The sequence below is a fragment of the Suricata suricatta genome, chromosome 5, assembly GCF_006229205.1.
Source record: "Suricata suricatta isolate VVHF042 chromosome 5, meerkat_22Aug2017_6uvM2_HiC, whole genome shotgun sequence".
Classification (NCBI taxonomy): domain Eukaryota; kingdom Metazoa; phylum Chordata; class Mammalia; order Carnivora; family Herpestidae; genus Suricata; species Suricata suricatta.
The window spans coordinates 73,542,120-73,556,410 of NC_043704.1; the positions used below are offsets into that span (position 1 = coordinate 73,542,120).

The window sequence follows — 14,291 nt, forward strand, 5'->3', positions numbered from 1 at the left end:
GGGGCGCAGGGTGGGGGTGTGGGTGGTGGTGATGGCGAGGGGTTGAAGGAGGTGAAGGGTGTTGTCGGGGGTGGCGGGTACAAGGAGAGTTTCTGGTCGGCCCCTGGGGCCCCAATCCGGCATCACTTCCCCGGGGGACGTGAGTGGGGTGGAGAGGGGAGCGCCAAGACCGCGGAATGCCAGTCTGGGACAGGTGAGGCGAGGAGGAGGCACCCACGCTGTGGGCATGAAGGCCTGGTTTGGACTCGCTGCCGGCGGGGCCGGCGAGTGTGCGCTGGGACTTGGGGAGTGGGATGGTGGTCCAGCCCTTTTCGAAAGTCCCGGAGGTGGTGGGGTCGAAGGGCAGGGCGCTTGATGTGTTTCTGTGGGTGCTGCCTGAAGGGATCTTGAGTTCGTCCTTGGCCTCGGAGTAGCCGGGGCTTCTTGGCAGTCACCGCATTTTACGGGTAACTAAGGGAGGCCCAGAGAGGAAAAGTGACTTCTGAATTGCTTCAGGCTTCACACTTTGACTGTGTAAGTGAGCATCAGAAAAAGCCAGGCTCCTCTCCCCCAGTACTTACGGGGCCGCTCTCTCTATGGGCCTTCGCATCTCTCCACTTCCCTTCGCAAAGTTAGGCTTGATGGATGTATGACCTCTTTTTGGGGGGTTGTGGCTGAGGGAGTGGATTGAAGATTGACAACCCGGTCCGGGGCTTCCCAGTTAGGAAAGCTTTTGTGACAGGTGTTTATCATTTCCTCTTCCCATAGATCTGACAGGAACATCCTTGGATCTTGGTGTCTGGACATAGGAGGTATGAATCACTCACATAATTAACTCCTTTTAATCGTCAGTGTCTTAGAGCTATATTTAGTGGTTATATTAGTGCAAAATGAATGGGTATGGAGTTGTAAAACCTAGAAACAGAAGCCTGTGTTTCCTACATATGATTCTGAACTGAAGAAGTAGAACATTTGTGTACATAATGACTATTTTAGATCTATGAGTCAGGAAGTTAGACTTTTGTAAAAATCCAAGAAATGCAGGAACGTTAAAGATCATTGCAAACTGAATACTGTTCAAAAGGCTTTGTTGCTAAAGTGAAGGTGTTCTGACTTCATTGTCTTTTAAAGGGTGATTTCATAGTTACAAGTGTTTTTTACCTTTGGTTACAACCAAATATTAATTTTGTTTCGTTGGAATATATGGGGCAGCCTTTTCTCAGGAGGATTGTTACTTTGCGGAATAGGCTAGAGTTGCCAAAATAAATGTATGTGGGCATCCCGTTCTGGCTTAGCTCCCCCCTCCTTTTTTTTTTTTTTTTTTTTTTTTTTTTTTTTTAAGCAGATCAGTTTCTGGAAGTTTCAGATACTAAGCCTATTATTAATAACTGTTATGGAAGTTTACTTTTGCTACTATCCTTGCTTCTGCATCATCCATTATTAGATCAGGTGAGAGTGAGATGGTTGAGATTTTTGAACCTTGTTAGAACAACAAAGCTCGAGTTTGCTCAGGGCAATGGCACTGGTTGTCTCAATTTATAGGTAGTAGAGTTATAAATGAAGATATTGAGTAGCAATTTATTTTGAGAATCCAGTTGACAGGCTTTAATTTGATACGGTGTTCAAATTTTGTAGTAGGAGGGCTGATATCTTTGTCCAGGTCAACCAGGATGCTTTATTTGGGGTATGCCAGGTAAGATAAATAGGATAAATTCCTACATAGATAGGAAAATAGTTTTATAGTAATTGGAACAACACTCTGTAAGCCTGAATGTCTAAACATTATCTTCTGATGAGTTTCTACTTGGTTTTGCTTATTCGATGTTAGAGCTAAAATACTTCTCTCTGTTGGTTTAGCCTTTAATAGTTCTCTCGTAGTATGTTTCCCACCTATGTTATAGTTCAAATATGGATTCTTATGTGGATAACAACTGTGTGTTGCCAGCTACAACATGTTGTAGAAGAAGCATGGACTTGGGGAATCAGACGGGAGTTTGGTTTTAAACTTTTCATAACTAGCTATTTGACTTTGACTGGGGCTGATAGTTATTGAGTAAGCTTATTATATAGTAAGCTTTGAATTTAATAAGACTTGACATGAATTGTCTCATTTAAACCCTGGTTTATAGATGAGATTCAGAGATGTTAAGCTGCCTAGAGTCACATACAGCTAACATGGTGAACCTAGAAATAGAAACTGCTTGTTACATACAGTAACGGGGCTAGGGTTCTGGCTGTCTTCAAAGTCCTTTATATTGTAAGTTGCTTAACTTCCCTGATCTTTTTCTTCTTCTACTTTTTTTTATTATTAAAAATGAATAGTAATACTTATCTCAGCAAGTTTTGAGGATTAATGGAGAACTTCTCCATTTCTCTCTTGCATTTTATATACTAAATCAGGCTGTGCTTATGTAACATGGTGGTTTTCACCACTGTGAATATAAGGTTTTAAAATGTGAGTATACGTTATTCCCAAGATTAATAGTAATCCTAGGAGATGGGCTGTGATCAGTGATATGGGGGCATCCTGTGAAACTTGGTCTTTATTCTGTATTTTTTCCCAGCGGTCTGGGTGATGGAAGAAATAGCTCTATACTTGTGGATGACAACAAGATGGTTGTAGTTGCTAAGAATCTGGGAAGACAGAAATAGAATTTTAAAAGGATCTTGATTACTCAGTTTATCTAACTCTGAATTCTGTTCACTGGCATACTCGGTAACCTAAACCATAGGTAGTAAGTGGAAGACTGCATGGAATGTAAGTCGAATAGGAGTTAGCAGCTTATCGCTTACTGAAGACGATACTCTTGAAACAATTCACAGTGTTAGGCTAAAAGAAGATAATCTAGTGCCTGACATCTACCTGATACATCACCAGAAAGTTTGTTCCAGTGATGGGATGCATTCTGAATGTACTGTGTAGCTCACCTCGTTAAATCTGCATCCAGGAGGTAGCTGATGGGATTTGATCTTTGGTTTTGGAACATAGTTTGTGTGAAATGAAGCCTACTGGCCTATGGAGAGAATAAATCTTTAGTCACCAAAACCATATTCTAATTAACCCATGTAACTAGTCCAGGAAATATGGAAGAAAGAAGGAAATAATTGTTAGAGTTTTACTTAAATTTTGTTGACTTCATATTTTGAAAGTAGAGAAATAAAACAAGATTAGGATTAGAACACATCCTTTAAGATTTATGTGAGAAAGCAAAAGGTGCTGGACTTAGAGAAAAGTAGGTGATGTCTGTAGGGTAGAATGCCCTGAACTTAATGATAGCTAATGGTTATAAAAGTTACGAGTTAACAACATTTGTGTTAGTAAGATTGCAAATAGAGGTGATGTGACGTCATGAATAAATGGTAATAAAAAAATGCTCACTTTTGTAATCATGAGTTAAAAAATGATATGGCATCCGTAAAGAGAAGGAAGAATGGAATGAAGGAAAGGGAGAGTTCAGATAAGCAAATGTCTGAGAATAAGGAAACTTGAGGGTGCAGATTGCTGAAGAGTTTCCATAGAACAGTTCTCCAGATAGAGCTGTCCCAGTGCCAGATCTGGTAACACCTTAGCCCCAAAAGGCTCATAATGGGGCTTTTGTTAGGTCTGGGTGGTAAAATATTAACTCAAATAGCAAACTTTAAGACTGTCAAATTAAAAAAAAGGAGTTATGTACCAGGAGGCATCTCCCAGGAAAGAGGCCATATAGACCTTTGAAAACGGAGCTCCACAAGAGCAGGTTTCTTTGAAGGTGCGGGTGAAGGTACATTTTTTACCTCTTCCTGTCACCAAACACCACTAATGCTATCATGAACTGAGAATGCAGGAAGGAGCACTGTGTGTTTAAAGCTAGTTTGTATATGTGGGATGGGATAAATGAAGTAGTTGTACTCAATCTCTTTTTTAAAACAGTTTTTTAAAATGTTTATTTATTTTTAGAGAAAGAGAGACCACGCAGGCAGGGAGGGGCAGAGAGAGAGGGAGACATAGAATCCAAAGCGGGTTCTAGGCCCTGAGCTGTCAGCACAGAGCCCAATGTGGGGCTTGAACTTATGAGCCGTGAGATCATGACGTGAGCTGAAATCAGATGCTCACCTGAGCCACCAGGTGCCCCTGAGTTGTAATCTATCTCTTAATGGAAATTTCTTTCTTTCGTTGACTCTCACTTACTCTGTGATCTGTTGACACTCAGATTCTAGTTAGGTAAGAAATTAAATTTCTGGGAAGAGTGAGTTAACCACTCAAAGTAGAATTTCCTGATTATATGATGTGGAACTTGCTGATGTATGTGGTCTTTTTCTTGGAGATTTTATTATTTTATTTTATTTTTTTATTTTTTTTTTTTTCTCAGAGATTTCAAATAAAAATATTTGGTTGCACCTGGCTGGCTCAGTTGGTGGATCATGTGACTCTTGATCTTGGGGTTATAAGTTCAAGCCTCACATTGGGAATAGAGATTCCGTAAAAATAAAATCTTAAAAAAAATTTTTGTACCTGTTGTTGGCTGGTGGTAGAAAAGGCAGTTCTACCTTTGATATAGCAAACTAGATTAATTGACTGTTTTATTTAGTTTTTTTTCTGTTTTTTTCATAAGGCATTTGTGAGTTGGATGTTGAATTAATGAGGTGTGAGATTGGAAAACAATAATGCTGAATGGTCACAGGGAGGTCAAAGACTAGTCTCTTCATAGAAAAGGAAACATGTACAGAGAGTAAGTGATCCCATGCTAGTAAAGGATCTGGGCTTAGATGGTTTCTTTCGGTTGAGTGTTCTCTCCACTCTTGCCTTTGTTTTGTACTCTAGTTAATGGCCCATCTCAAAACTCACTGTGCATTTTTTCCTTTTTCTATTGAGAACCAGTGATAAGGATTGCTTTTGATTACTTGACAGACTTTTATTACATTTTTATTTTATTTTAAAGTAAGTCATGGAAGAGTTCCCACATGTCTAGTGTGCCTTCTAACAGCATCCTTGTTGCTCTGCTTTTTTCCACTTGTGAAATAGGATGAATAGTGCATTAGTTATTAACTTATTTTGATATACAAGACTAGTGTTTTGGTTTCCAATTCTTTTTGATTTAAAGAGCTGAGTAAAGTGAAATCACCTTTTATGTGGGGGCTTTGGCCTAAATTCTCATTTAAGGTAAAAATCCTGTGTAGTCAAAATTACCCTTGAAAATGTCCTTTAGGAAGGGACCCATTTGAGAACTGATTGTTAACTGACATATTGTTTTCACTTCCAACAGCCAGTTTTTCCTCCAGCTTTTAGAACAGGTTAATTTTTGGTGAGCTGGATCATAATTTGGCTATGTGAGATACCTTTGACAAGTGAATGGGACTTTAGATTGGCTGAGAAACAGCAAATTTATAGTCTCCATTGCATGCTCACTCTGGGACAAGGACATAAAGGCAAGCATCCTGCAGGGGAAGGTCAGAGATAGAGAGAGAGACAGAATCAGAAGCAGGCTCCAGGCTCTGAGCTGTCAGCACAGAGTTTGATGCAGGGCTCGAACCCACAAACTATGAGATAATGACCTGAGCCAAATTCGGCCGCCCAACAGACTAATGCCGTAACTTCTTAAGCCATCAATTTTCTAAGCTCATTTATAATTTATTTTGTCCATGATTTCCTAATGTCTGTCTTAAAATTTTTCTTTGCCTTACTGTTTTTCCAAGCCTAAGAGATAGAATCCTTATTTACATGCCAATTATAATAAATTATTTCAGTTTACTATGTAGAATGTAAAGTACTACAGGCAAGTAGCCTAATTTTGTCCAGAGCACTTAATTATTTGAAAGGCTAGACTAATCTAAGAAGTTCTCAGTAGGGGTGCCTGGGTTGGCTCAGTCATTTAGGCATCTGACTTCAGCTCAGGTTGTGATCTCACAGTTTATGGGTTCTAGCCCCACATCCAGCTCTGTGCTAACAGCTCAGAGCCTGGAGCCTGCTTTGGATTCTGTGTCTCCCTCTCTCTGCCTCTCCCCTGCTCACAATCTGTCTCTCTCTCCAAAATAAATAAGCATTAAAAAAATTTTTAACTCTATAAAAAAATGTTCTTAGTTAAAATAGATTTTAAGTCATGGATCCTTTTGATATGCTTTTAACAGTGATTACTACTGCCTTAGAGTTCATTGACGAGTAATTTTGAGCTAACCCATGGTTCTTTTCTGCTCAGTTTTTGGCGAGAAGAACAGGGTAACTACTTAGGTTCAAAAGCATCTTAATGTATTTTTCTCTTGAATCCTTTCTTTGATGCAGTCCATAGTGAATGACCCTTCCTCATGTTCCTTTAAAAGTGTTGTGGCAATTACCAGTTATCGTAGCACATACGTGGTGTGATTTGTATAGGAAGGAAGGAAGGAAGCTTGGTTAGGGCCTTTTGGTTATGCCCTCAGGATTGTGTTGGCACATCTCATTATTCAGAATGTTTTAGTCTTGTTTGTGCCAAGTACAGGGCTAGCTGCCGAACATATGTTGAGGACTGCGTTCTGCTGACACAGAGGTAAACAGCCCAGCACGGGGGCCCAGGGCTGCTGTGCTGTACAAGTCCAGGAGACACCATTCACTGTGATGGGAGTGGGCCATGTGGCATGGCCTTCGGTCTCTTTCAGTTGAAAGTTCAGAATCTCCATCACATGCAAGTTAATCCGTATCTTTATCATATCAGACAAGGCCCTTCATCATAATCGGATTCTGTCCTACATATTTAGCTCCATTTCTAGCCATTCCCTAGAGACCACCCTGTGCCCCTGCCAGTTAACTAACTTGTATTCCTGACATTTCCTACGATTTCTCACCTTAGTACTTTTTTTAAAGTTTTTAATTCCAGTTACCTAACATAAAGTGTTATATTAGTTATAACACACAGCGTTATATACAGTTACTTAGCATACAGTGTTATATTGTATTAATGTTAACTAGTTATATTACCTTTTTTTAAAGTTTTTATTTTAATTCCAGTTGCTTAACATACAGTGTTATGTTAGTTTCGGGTATACAATACTGTGATTTGACACTTCCATACGTCGCCTGCTGCTCATCATGGCAAGCGATTACCTGTTGAACCCATCCCCTGAGCCGCCTCTTCTTGCCTCAGTACTTCTGCCTGTGGTAATTTCTCTGCTTGGATTCTGTCCCCCTTGTTTTCCCTCTTTTTACCTCCTGTTTGCTTGATGAGCTTCACACCTTTTAGGTCTTAAATCAAGGAATTATTCTCTGAAGTCTTTTCTGTCCTTGGCTTCCTTTCCTTGTTCCTAGGGCTCCCATGATACCTACTTTTAGCAGCACATAGCCATTTTGTGTGATAGAGTTTGCTAATCCATCTAGTTTACTAGATTTGACTCCTTGAGGTTAGGAGCTTAGTCTTTGTAATCTCCAGCATTTGGCACAGTACTTGGCACATGTAGACAATGACATTCTAAAACATGACATTTTTATGAAATCAGAAGTGGTAATAAGTCATAATGATTTTTGCTAAAATGCTAATTTAATATTTAGAGATTTATCCTGAAATATTAGGATACTTGGGCAACATTGATTTTTTTCAATTAATTTGCCTTTTCTTAAGTCAAGCAATGGTCTAAGGTAGATTTCAAGATACTACTAACTAGGCTAAAGGCACTGTTTTAAATTTATTGGAGAATATGTAGGTGAGCCTTTCTGTCCAGTTTAATGAAAAATTGACTATAAATGGTCTCTAAGACAAAGCTTTTCTTCTTTTAAAAAACTTATTTATTATTATTTTTTAAGTTAAATCCAAGTTAGTTAACATATACTCTAATAATGATTTCAGGAGTAGAATGTAGTGATTCGCCACTTACATAGGATACCCAGTGCTCATCCCAAGTGCCCTCCTTAAGGCCCCTTGCCCATTAATCCCATCCCCCCAGTATGCACCCCTCCAGCAGCCCTGTTTGTGTTCTGTATTTAAGGGTCTCTTATGTTTTGTCTCCTTCTCTTCTTTTTTTTTAAATTTTTGCTTCCCTTTCCTTATGTTCATCTGTTTTGGATCATAAATTCCACATATGAGTGAAATCATATATCTGTCTTTCTCTGGCTGACTTATTTCGCTAAGCATAATACACTCTAGTTCCATCCATGCTCTTGCAGATGGCAAGATTTCATTCTTTTTGACTGCCGAGTATTCCACAAACAAAGCTTTTCAATCCAAGAATGGGTGGCCCATAGGATTGCAGTGGCACAGTTCCAGCTCTGTTTGTCAGTAGCGCCCGTTGCTGCTACATTGCTGCTACTGTGCCGGAGTGGATGAGAACACTTGTGGGAAGCCCAGTCAGGAATACTCTCAGACTTTTGCATGGGCCAGCTTCTGAATGCTAGAACTACGATGCCCATTCCCTACATCTTCTACTTTTTAAAAAATTTTGTTACTTAGAGATTTATCTTAGATTTCTCAGCATTGAGAAGCTATAACTCATTTATGTATTAACCTCTGAACAGAATGACTCTTGAAGAGGACGTAGTTGATACTGAAGAACACAGTGCTGTGGGTGAGGGTGTGTACGGTTGTATGAAGTCACTAAGGGTCCTGGAAGAGGAAGTTGGGAGAGTTGGAAAAGGGCATTGGGATGAGTGTAGTAGCATGCCAAAGACAAAATTTACTTGGTTGTGAAATTTTACCCTTTCTTCACACCCCTTGTCTTGCCCTGTCCCATTCACTTACCTATATTGCTTGGTGCTGGCCTCGTTACCAACCTTTAAGGTTCGTAGTCTGTAAGTCCAACATTGTGAGACAATGATCTGACGCATACAGAGGGACCAAAATGAGAGATGTCCTCTGCTGGAAGGTAGAAGGTACAGTCAAATATGGTGGAGGACATACTTGACCAGCATCTGGAAAAACTTGGAGTTCTTTAGCTAAACTGTTAGGGAAGGGCATTCTTGGCAGAGGAACAATGTATGTAAAGGAATGGTGTCAGGAAATAGGCCAGGCCCTTTGAGGAACTACAACTGTGTTCTATATGGAAGGGGAGTAAGGTTTGTAAGAGGTGAATGATAACCATTGGAGAAAGGCGGGTGGTGGTGACAATGAGGCAGGGCTAGATTCTGAAGAATATTAACATGTCTTCCATTTAGTTGTAACTTTGTTCTTGGAGCCCAATTGGGCCTCTCCTCTACTCCACTTCCCCATGGTAGGGAAACACATAGTACTGTGTATTATAAGACTTTTCAACTTTTTGCTAGTGAGAGGACTACTCAGCTTTCTTAATCCAGTGTGTTTCTTCAAATGAAGGGGATGCCTCTTTAAACATTTTATTTTGGAGGGACTCCAACCAGTTTGGGAAATGCTGCTGCAAACAGTGGGAAGCAATTGAAATTTTAAGCAGAGAGAAATAATCATGTCTGGTTTATATGTTGATAAGAATGAGGAAGACCAGAGAGGGCATGAGGACCTGAGTTGAGGCAATGCCAATGGAGATAGAGCATGGTGAGGTGGGTGTGAGAAAGGTAGAAATGATAAATAAGACTTAATGCCTAGTTGGATATGTGTGTGGAATAGGAAGGAGTCTAGGATGACTCCCCAAATCCTAGCATGGAGTTTTACGCAAATCCTCTTCATTTAAGGAGTACACGGAATGGGGTGGGGGGAGGGTGGGTTTGGAAGAAAGATACAATGAACCTATTGAATTTTAGCTGTATGTAAACATGTATGGTTGATGTTTAAATCTGTGGGTCTGGAGCTTGAGAGCAATTAGTGCTGAAAACATTGAATGGCAGCTCTTGGTAGTTTTCATCATAGATGGATCAGTGGTGCATTCTTGGTCCTTGGTTTATTATAAAGAGGGAAGGCCAGAGAATATTAAGAAGTGGGTAGAGGAAGTGGAGTCTTGGGGGAGTATTAATAATTTAAGAAGTGGGCAGAGGAAATAGGAACTTGGTAACCTGGCTACCTGCCCCATGCCCCAGGCTAGTGTAATACGAAGTGTAATTTAGAATTGTGGGAGGTAAAAGGTATGGGCCATCTTGGGAACCTGGTCAGTAGTTTCCTTATGAAAGAGTGTATTTGGCTTTGAGATGAATTTTTGGAAAACAGACCCTTGGAAGATGATACTGTCTGCATGTTAATACCTTAATTTGTTGGTAAAGCTTTTTGACATAAAGTCACCCCATGCTTGACTTTGTGGGAAAGTAAAGAATACTAATTTTGGTTAAGTGAGGGTTATTTTTTTCCTGTTTTTAAAAGATGATATTGACTGAAAACTGGTCAGTAAAGTAAATAAGGCCTGTAAAAGTGTTTTCTAAACTAAAAATCCCTGTACAGATGTCAGTTAACTATTGTTACAGTTGGCATGGTGACCAAATGCATTGGTTATTTTTTTTTAATCTGAATAGTGGATTACAGAATGGCCATAGGAAATGAGAAGTTTCAGATTTCTGTGATGGTTGTACCATGAATAAGGCCATTACCCTCTTCAACAGCAATTTAAAGTGCTGTGTTTCTGGAATACTTTCTGAGTGCAGATGTTAAGGGCTTTGCACTTCCATTCTCTGGTGAGTCAACATGGGTAGGTTTCAAGTTGGGGGAAAGGAGTAAAGTGAGAAAAGACAAATTCACATTATTTTAAACCTTTAAAAAATTTTTTTTTTATGTCTTTTATTTATTTTTGAGAGACAGAGAGAGTCAGCGCGAGCAGGGGAGGGTCAGAGAGAGAGAGGGAGACACAGAATCCGAAGCAAGCTCCAGGCTCTGAGCCAGCTGACAGCACAGAGCCCGACGCGGGGCTCGAACCCACGAACTGTGAGATCATGACCTGAGCCGAAGCTGGCCGCCCAACCGACTGAGCCACCCAGGCGCCCCAAAATTTACATTATTTTAAAAAGATGATCCAAGTACTTATCAATTATAATTGTAAGTTAGCAGGATTGTACTTTTTGTACAGAATAGTTTCCTATTGATCTTGTGCTTCCTTTGTGGTCAGGTCTTCATAATGTCTGGAAGAATGAAATGTGAACTGTAGTGTCACACAGATGATGAGTAAAACTAATTTTGCTCTCTTCCCAACATAAAACAATAAACCTGAAGTGAACCGTGCTGAGTTAATAAAGAAAAATTATTTTGGAGTTTGCTGTTAATAAGAAAAGCGAATATTTCTGGGATCTGTAGAACTCCTTAATTTACTGCCTAAGCCTTAGAATATAATTTCATGGAATTTTTTTTCCTTCCCCTTCCCCCCCCCAACTTTTTGATTTGTTTCCTACCCACCCCTACTAATTTTCCTTTGAGCCCTTCCTCTCCACTGTGCTCTGTTTAGGTACCTATCTGTGAACACTTACTTTTTGTTTCAAAATGCAGGTACAATGTACTCTTTTTGAGTGGGTTTAGTCAACAATTTAAACTCAGCACTGTACTACTAACAGTGCACTTTTGCTCAGCTGACATGACCTAGTACTACGGAAAGTTGAGACCAACTTCAAGCAGTACATGTGGTGACCACTGCGTAATGATCACCTGCCAATAGCACTATACGGTTTTATCAAAGCTGCATCTTGGTTTCTTTGCAAAACTCTGGATAATATGAGTCTTAGAATTAATGAATGTTTAACTTTTATTTTTTTTTATTATTACTATTTTTAAAAGTAAGCTCTACACCCAGTGTGGGACTGAGCTTATGACGCCAAGATCAAGAATCACATGCTCTACTGACTGAATCAGCCAGGTGCCCCTGAATGTTTAAATTTAGAAAAAGGAATGTTTAAATTTTAAGTTCAGATTGCTGATTGAAGTGTTATACAGGTTATTAGGGATTTGGGTTAATAGTATTACATTTTAGAAGAAATAATCACTAATTTGCCTTAAAATGGAAGAAACATTCATTCATATATTACTTAACTAAATCCATATCTTACCTCTGAATTTAAAAGTGTAACTTTTAGTTTGGGCAGTTAGGCTCACTTAGTGTATACAAGCTGTAATTAGACCTCTAGATTTGTCAATTTATATTGTATTAGATATAAATATAAATGTAAATATTTAATCCAGTGGTACTAAAACAAGTTTAATTCAATTTATATTTTATTAAATATTAAATATAAACAAGTTCTTCAGTGCTTGTTTTAAAATACTTGTTTCAGTTAGGTTTTCCTGCTTGTAAGTACCCCTAAAGCACAAAATTCTTATACTTTATTTCATGAGTTTGAAGAAACTGTTAATAGTAACATGTATGTATACGGACATATGACATGGATTTCTAATAGAGATTGGTGGATCAAAGTGTGAGAATATTACATTCTGATGTACTGTTGGTTTTCCAAAACAGTAGACAGATTCACTCTTAACAGCAGTCTATTAGGGTGCTCCGTGTTATGTATGTATGTATGCATTTATTTATTTAGTTAGTTTTGCCAGTTTAGTGGGAAGTAGTGTTTTACCACACAATTGTATACTTTGCCTCATCTTGTTCTCTAATAGGTTCATGTACTTTTTAATTGTTACTGTTCTCCCGTCCCTTACTCCCCAACATTGTAAGATCCCTAAATTCTGGTTTCAGACAATTGTGAATTCAGGAGTAATCTTTGTAAAGACTAATAATATACCTACCCGCCTTCTCTTCCCTCCACCACCATTATCATTTGTCTTAAGTCGTATTTTTCCATTGAGACACATGAAACAGAGGTTATATATTTATAGCAAACTCTGCTTTCGCAGATTAGTATTTCCAGTGGTACTAAAAAAAAAAAATCTTACAACTTTTCCTTTTGATCAGTCACTTTTCTATTAAGGCTAGTGAAAACCGTCAACCTTTCCTTATCAATGTTGGAACACCACCTAGTGGTGAAGGAGTGCAACAGCAAGGTGCGTATGGAGGCAATACTTGTAGTTTTCATGGTTGGAATGTATCGTACAGATTATTACAACTGCTTCATTGGAGAAGAGCTTGAAACCAAGACAGGTGAAGGAACTTGAAAAATAGTTTGTGTTGAATTCATTGGTTTTTTTTTTTTTTTTGTATTTTTGGAGTGAAGTTGTATATCTGCTACAATTCCGAATATAATAATGAACATGGCATATATAGTTACTTAATGCTTGTACATGGACTCCTTTGAGTAAATAACTTAGGATTTGCTGCTTTTGATGCTGTGTCACTGGCTACTACTTTTCCTCAGTGGAGCCAAAATGTGGAGGAGATATAAAAAATAAATACAATCAACTCTAGCTTACTAGAAATGTTCTTGATAAGGGGGCCTTTAAAATGACTACTTTTCTTGCCTGGGATAAAATAACCTAATAGAAATCCAGAGAATCTGGAGAATGGTTTGATACAGCACCATGAAGTGCTTTGCAGGTTTCTACAAGCTTCACACCCAAGGGTGCCATGCATTGTAGAATTAGAACTTTACACATGCTCAGCCTTCCTTCTTTCTTTTCTTTAAAACTATTTTAAAGTATTATTAAATATAGATGGTGAAAGCATTAAAAAAGCACTAAAGGGTTTCCCTCCCTCTCACTCTGCAGCCACTGTCTCCAGTTTACTGATATACTTGGTGAGGCGTAGGTGCCAGTTTTCTTTCTAGGCCTTTTTGATTCTGCCAATTTTAAATATTCAGTCTGCAGGACTGGTCTTATCGCAGTGATCCTGTCTATTATTTACTCTTGCCTGCTGCAGCATTTTTCATAATAGATGGTAAGATTTTGAAATCAGTCTGGCAATTATAACACTTTTGTAAACCTTAGCCCTTGAATATGAAGCTTTGAAAAGTCACATACATGAAGATTTAAGGGCAGGTTTGAAAGTTTTAAGATCAAAGCAGCTTGAATAAATGAAAAAAACCTCTCATATAAGTAGACACTTAAAAAATGCAAACTCTTTAATATGTTGTATATAAAAGAATTTTTACACATTTCTGTTTTTACAAAGCAAAAGTTAAAGCATTAATATCAATTGTCAGTCCAAAGCTACTTTTCCCCATTTTTACTAATTAAGTAATTTGCAGCTGACTAATACTCAAAGCCACTATTTTGTCTAATGATGACTCTTACCGCATGGAGTTTCTATGAATAAAAGGGTTGAATTCTAGCGCAGTTAATAAAAGTGATAAAATCATAGATATGCCGTAGCGTGGGCTCAGTTGTAACTCTTAATGTTCCGAATGTTAATCCTAAGACAGATAATTACATTATTTTTCTTAATTATAACTTATTTTGTTTTAACTATCACATTGTTTTGTAACATACAAAAAAATATAATTATACAAAGACTGCACTTTACAAATGTAAATACAGTCTTGGTTTGGTGTATACTGGATACAATGGTCTTCCTTAAGCCTAAACACAGAAAACAAAAGCATGTATTATAAG

At 38.5% G+C, this 14,291-nt stretch overlaps 1 protein-coding gene across 4 annotated transcripts in view; it reads left to right on the forward strand.

Annotated features, from left to right (window-relative positions):
• Positions 1–567: 567 nt before the first annotated feature.
• The window catches only part of ATP13A3 (ATPase 13A3), an 85,893-nt gene continuing 72,169 nt past the window's right edge, over positions 568–14,291 (forward strand). For 2 of the 4 annotated variants that reach the window (XM_029939614.1, XM_029939615.1), the window contains exon 1: positions 570–791. The gene's annotated coding sequence lies outside the window, so the exon portion shown is untranslated. Of the gene's footprint in view, positions 792–14,291 lie in introns of all 4 variants that reach the window. The other 2 variants (XR_003908703.1, XM_029939616.1) reach the window with 2 other exon arrangements.